This window comes from Oncorhynchus mykiss, chromosome 6 (genome assembly GCF_013265735.2).
Source record: "Oncorhynchus mykiss isolate Arlee chromosome 6, USDA_OmykA_1.1, whole genome shotgun sequence".
NCBI classification, from domain to species: Eukaryota; Metazoa; Chordata; class Actinopteri; order Salmoniformes; family Salmonidae; genus Oncorhynchus; species Oncorhynchus mykiss.
In genome coordinates, this window is record NC_048570.1 from 11,721,931 (window position 1) to 11,729,011 (window position 7,081).

A 7,081-nucleotide genomic window follows, 5' to 3' on the forward strand; every position below is an offset into this window, starting at 1 on the left:
TTGAGTCTTCTACACCTAAAAAAAAACATGTTATACTCTGGATGGAAGCAAGGCACATTGAAATCAGGCTGACCATCTGCAACCAGAGGCTTACACTCTAAGAAGGCCAAGGATTCATAATGGCTCATGCTCAGCATGGGAGTTGTTTGCTTTATGTAGGCTAATAACAGACCACCTGTGATGGCAATGTTAATTGTGTCCCAGATAGCCACTAGTCCAGATGCTTACTGTAACAAATTTTATTATAGGCGTGCTATTATAATTCATAAACTGGGTACTTTGAACCCTGAATGCTGACAGCCGTGATATATCATATGACAAAACATCAGTTTTTACTGTTTTAATTACGTCGGTAACCAGTTTATAATAGCAATAAGTCACCTGAGGGGTTTGTGGTATGGCCAATATTTGTAAACTATTTTGTACATAATGTTGCTGCTACCGTCTCTTATGATGGAAAATAACTGTTTGACATCAAAACAGCGATTACTCACCACGAACTGGCAGAAGCTTTTTTTTCTCCCTTTAACGAGTCCGATGAGCCTGACGTAAATGACATACTGCTTTCCCGGGAACAGGCCCAAATCCCCGTCATTTGCGCGAAGAGACAACGGAGAAAAAGAGGACGGAGGTTGGGCTGCCTTCTGAGAATTCGTAGGCGATCAAATAAACCCCCCCTGCCTTTGTTCCCACACTTCTACTAGCTAACGTGCAATCATTGGAAAATAAAATCGACAACCTATGAGGAAGATTAAACTACCAACGGGACATTAAAAACTGTAATATCTTATGCTTCATGAAGTCGTGGCTGAACAATGACATTATCAACATACAGCTGGCTGGTTATACACCGTATCGGCAGGATAAAACAGCAGAGTCTGGTAAGACAAGGGGTGGCGGACTATGCATATATATAAACAACAGCTGGTGCACGATATCTAAGGAAGTCCCAACATTTTGCTCACCTGACGTAGAGTAGCTCATGATAAGCTGTAGACCACACTATCTACCTAGAGAGTTTTTATCTGTATTTTTCACTGAGCTAAAGGCTAGAGCTGCCACTTTCAAGGAGTAGGACTCTAACCCTTGAAGCTTATAAGAAATCCCACTATGCCCTCTGACTAACCATCAAACAGGCAAAGTGTAAATATAGGACTAAGATCAGATCGTACTACACCAGCTCCGACGCTTGTCCGATTACACAACAGTGGTAGGCCTGATCGATGAGACAGCCTATAGGCAGGAGGTCAGAGACCTGGCCATGTGGTGCCAGGACAACAACCTCTCCCTCAACGTGATCAAGACAAAGGAGTTGATTGTTGATTGCAGGAAAAGGAGGATCGAGCACACCCCCATTTTCATCGACGGGGCTGTAGTGGAGCAGGTTGAGAGCTTCAAATTCCTTGGTGTCCACATCACGAACAAACTAACATGGTCCAAGCACACCAAGACAGTCATGAAGACAGAAAAGATTTGGCATGGGTCCTCAGATCCTCAAAAGGTTCTACAGCTGCACCATCGAGAGCGTCCTGACTGGTTGCATCATTGCCTGGTATGGCAACTGCTCGGCCTCTGATCGCAAGGCACTACAGACGGTAGTGCATACGGCCCAGTACATCACTGGGGCCAAGCTTTCTGCCATCCAGGACCTCTATACCAGGGGGTGTCAGAGGAAGGCCCTAAAAATTGTCAAAGACTCCAGTCACCCTACTCATAGACTGTTCTCTCTGCTACCGCACGGCAAGCAGCACTGGAGCGTCAAGTCTAGGTCCAAGAGGCTTCTAAACAGCTTCTACCCCCAATCCATAAGACTCCTGTACATCTACTCAAATGGCTACCCAGACTATTTCCATTGCCCCCTCCCCCCACGCCGCTGCTGCTCTCTGTTATTATCTATGCACAGTCGCTTTAATAACCTACATGTACATATTGCCTCAATTACCTCGACTATCCGTTGCCCCCGCACATTGACTCTGTACCGGTACCCCCTGTATATAGTCTCGCTATTGTTTTTTTTTTTACTGCTGCTCTATAACTGCTTGTTACTTTTCTTTCTTATTCTTATTCATATTTTTTAAGCTGCATTGTTGGTTAGGGGCTTGTAAGTAAGCATTTCGCTGTAAGGTCTACCTACACCTGTTGTGTTCGGCGCATATGACTAATAACATTTGATTTGATTCGATATACCACGGCTGTATGCAAGCACTCCGTGTTGCGTCGTATAAAACCACACCCACACTGGTGCTCAGGCAAGATTAATCAAACCCCTTCAATCTTTGGCTATAGCCAAACGCTCACAGGTACAGTGTTCGGATAGGCAAGCCTACATGATGAGATTATTATGGATAAAAACTAGATTATTTTTATTTGTCAAATGGTTGCCAGGGATCGATCTTCATGTCACCAGAGTAAGACCCTCAATATTCAATGGAAAGGCGCATCAATCTCATCACCGTGCACTTTCACCACCCTGTGATGTTCATCATAACATATTTAACACTTAAAGTGTTCACGTTAACACCATGTCAGATAGTGCCACTCTACAGAGTGTAAAACTCTGATTATAGTGTTACATTTTGAATGTTAATGTAACAATCGTATTGGGCATATGCCACACCCCCACGCCTACAGCATGGTTCGATATTCCTCCTTTATCATCATGAATTATATTGAATTGCATTTGAGTAACTCACTACTACATCACTTAGTAGCAGTGCAAGTGGATCCTTGTGTGTGAGTCAATAACCAAAAGATGATCAACTATTATCCCAGATAAATGGCTGTTGTCTCTTTAAAGTTCTTGTGCCATGTGTTCTTCTAGACCTGCATGTATTTGATAGTGGACAGCATTAAAAACTATGTCACGTAAAATTATAGAACGCTGATTCAATCAATCAATCGCATTTATAAAACCCTTTTTACATCAGCAGGTGTTACAAAGTGATCTAATGGTCAAATCCATTTGGAACAAATCTACATTATGCAAGTTGATTAACCTGTTATTGTGTATGGTAATATTATTCATTCCATGTGACATAGCCATACCGTGTGACATAGCCATACCGTGTGACATAGCCATACCGTGTGACATAGCCATAACGTGTGACAACCATGTGACATAGCCATACCATGTGACATAGCCATACCATGTGACATAGCCATACCATGTGACATAGCCATACCATGTGACATAGCCATATCATGTGACATAGCCATACCATGTGACATAGCCATACCATGTGACATAGCCATACCATGTGACATAGCCATACCATGTGACATAGCCATACCGGTGGCATTAATCCAATATAAATAACATGCCAAATAATCCCCCAACCAAAACAAAACATTCAGTGCCTTCAGAAAGTATTTACACCCCTTGACTTTTTCCACATTTTGTTGTGTTACAGTCTGAATTCTAAATTGATTAAATAAATAAAAGTCTCACCCATAATGACAAATAATGAATACCCTATAATGACAAAGTGAAAACATGTTTTTAGACATTTTTGCAAATGTTTTATAAATTAAATACAGAAACATCAATACTTTGTATAAGCACCTTTGGCAGCGATTACAGCTGTGAGTATTTTTGGGTAAGTCTCTAAGAGCCTTCCACACCTGGATTGTGCAACATTTGCCTGTTATTTTTTAATTTGAATTCTTCAAGCTCTGTCAAATTGGTTGTTAATCATTGCTGAACAACCATTTTCAGGTCTTGCCATAGATTTTCAAGTAGATTTAAGTCCAAACTGTAACTCGGCCACTCAAGAACATTCACTGTCTTCTTGGTGTACTCCATTGTAGATTAGGACTTGTGATTTCGGTTATTGTCCTGCGGAAAGGTGAATTCATCTCCCAGTGTCTGGTGGAAAGTAGACTTAACCAGGTTCTCCTCTAGGATATTGCCTGTGCTTTCCATTTATTTCTGATCCTGAAAACTCCCCAGTCGTTAATGATTACACGCATAGCCAAAAAACATGATGCAGCCATCATTATGCTTGAAAATATGGAGAGTAGTACTCAGTAATGTGTTGTATTGGATTTTCCCCAAACATAACACTTTGTATTCAGGACCAAAATCTATTGCTTTGCCACATTATTTGCAGTATTGCTTTAGTGCCTTGTTGCAAACAGGATTCATGTTTTGGAATATTTGTATTCTGTACAGGCTTCCTTCCTTTCACTCTGTCAATTAGGTTAGTATTGTGGAGTAAGTACAATGCTGTTGATCCAAGTCCCCTTTGGCCTCCTGGTGAAATCCCTGAGCGGTTTTCTTACTCTCCGACAACTGAGTTAGGAAGGATGCCTGTATCTTTGTAGTGACGGGGTGTATTCATACACCATCCAAAGTGTAATTAATAACTTCACCTTTATTTTTAGCCTACAAAGGGTCCCCTTCTGCAACTCATTTGAAAACCTCCCTGGTCTTTGTGGTTGAATCTGTGTTTGAAATTCCCCGCTTGACTGAGGGACCTTACAGATAATTGTATGTGTGGGGGACAGAGATGAGGTAGTCATTCAAAAATCCTGTTATTACACACGGAGTCCATGCAACTTATTATGTGTCTTGTTAAGCACATTTATAGTCCTGAATTTATTTAGGCCCACCATAACAAAGGGGTTGAATACTTATTGACTCAAGACATTTCAGCTTTTAATTTTTTATTAATTTGTAAACATTTGTAAAAGCCTAATTCCACTTTGACATTATGGGGTATTGTGTGTCGGCCAGTGACACAAAATGTCAATTTAATCCATTTTAAATTCAGGCTGTAACACAACAAAATGTGAAAAAATTCAAGGGGTGTGAATTCTCGCTGTGAAGATACAGAACACACAAGATTAGATACACACTAATCTTGTGTGTTCAATGGCCTATTTTGGGAGAACACAGCCACTGATGCATTGACCTGGGGCGGCAGGTAGCCTAGTGGTTAGAGCATTGGGCCAGTAACCGAAAGGTTGCTAGATTGATTCCCTGAGCTGACAATGTAAAAATCTGTCGTTCTGCCCTGAACAAGGCAGTTAAACCACTGTTCCTAGGCTGTCATTGTAAATAAGAACTTACCTGGTTAAATAAAGGTCAAATAAAAAACGTGTCAGGGGAAAGATCCCAGGATACTGGATTTGTCCATTGTTTCTCTAAGTGGTGACTGGTAACTGGTTGCCCAGGCTTGGGATTTAAGTCTGGTGGTTAATTCCTTTTTGTTAACAGGAACCCTTTGCTGTTGTTCACCTGCTGTGGCAATGAGACAGCTAGTATGGAAGGATTGGGGCCCTGCCACATGCAATCTCAGCTACTGTATGTTCTATAGGAAAGGTATGGGGCCCTGCCACATGCAGTCTCAGCTACTGTATGTTCTATAGGAAAGGTATGGGGCCCTGCCACATGCAGTCTCAGCTACTGTATGTTCTATAGGAAAGGAATGGGGCCCTGCCACATGCAGTCTCAGCTACTGTATGTTCTATAGGAAAGGTATGGGGCCCTGCCACATGCAGTCTCAGCTACTGTATGTTCTATAGGAAAGGAATGGGGCCCTGCCACATGCAGTCTCAGCTACTGTATGTTCTATAGGAAAGGAATGGGGCCCTGCCATATGCAGTCTCAGCTTCTGTATGTTCTTTAGGAAAGGAATGGGGCCCTGCCACATGCAGTCTCAGCTACTGTATGTTCTATAGGAAAGGAATGGGGCCCTGCCACATGCAGTCTCAGCTACTGTATGTTCTATAGGAAAGGAATGGGGCCCTGCCATATGCAGTCTAGAGAGAGAAGAGAAACAGTCACGCATCCCAACAGACAGTTATTATTTCATACTATTGTCTAAGTTAAAGACAGCACAATACTGTTTGATCATCAATTACAACTTTTATATATTTTAGTATCCACTACTGTTGAACAGTTTATAATACTCTTGTTTTATTTCATAAGGGGATGTGTCAGCTTCCAGTTGACATGTACCATAAAAAAAACATTGGAGCGTGCATGACGTTGAAATTGAAATGGGCTTGTTATGCATTTCAAGTGGAGGATCCTTTGAAAAGTCAGACAGACAGACAGACAGATGCGTAAGAATGGCACATGATGATGACCAGAGCTGTCACCTCATTCCGGCAGGAACATTTTTTAATTCTGTGGCATTGGAGAGGGCATGCAGTCTTTAACACCCTCTCTCTGTCAGGGAACAGCTTCACACTACTTAATTGGTCTCAGAGAAAATTGCAGTGAAACGGTTTTCTCATCAACACATAGGCCACCATACTCTCCGTAACTGTCACGTTCGTTGAATGGAGGAGACCAAGGCGCAGCGTGATATGAATACATGTTCCTTTAATGACGACGAAGAAACACATAAACTACAAAACGAACGTGACGCTAAATATATAGTGCAGACACAGGCAACTAACACATAGACATAGACAATAACCCACAAAATACCCAAAGATGGCTGCCTAAATATGGTTCCCAATCAGAGACAACGATAAACAGCTGCTTCTAATTGAGAACCAATCTAGGCAACCATAGACATACATAAACACCTAGATGGTAAACAACCCCATAAACCTACAAAACCCCTAGACAGTACAAAAACACATACATCACCCATGTCACACCCTGACCTAACCAAAATAATAAAGAAAACAAAGAATACTAAGGTCAGGGCATGACAGTAACATGTTATCAATATATAAATAAATGTATATTCAGGTAATAAGCGTTCCCTTTATTATATATTCTACTTAATTCCAGCAGGATCCTCTTCTTCTCTGAATCATAACAGCTACCCACTGTGTTAAAGCGATGTGTTGTAAGTGATAAACAGTAGGCTACTAAAATGACTCTGGTAGATGATTATCCAGAATAGGTTTTTACAATTCTTCTTACTGGCCATGGTTTTACTGTTTGTAGTTATGCCAACCATTATATTTTGTCCCATCATCACTGTTTTAGAATAGTGTTGCAGTTTGCACATCAGCTCTTTCAGAGATGAGCTCTGAGCTCTGACTGAAAGCTTCAGACATCTACCTCAGCATATTCAATTAAGGTAAGCCTGGTGACCTATAATGGCAAAATGTTGTA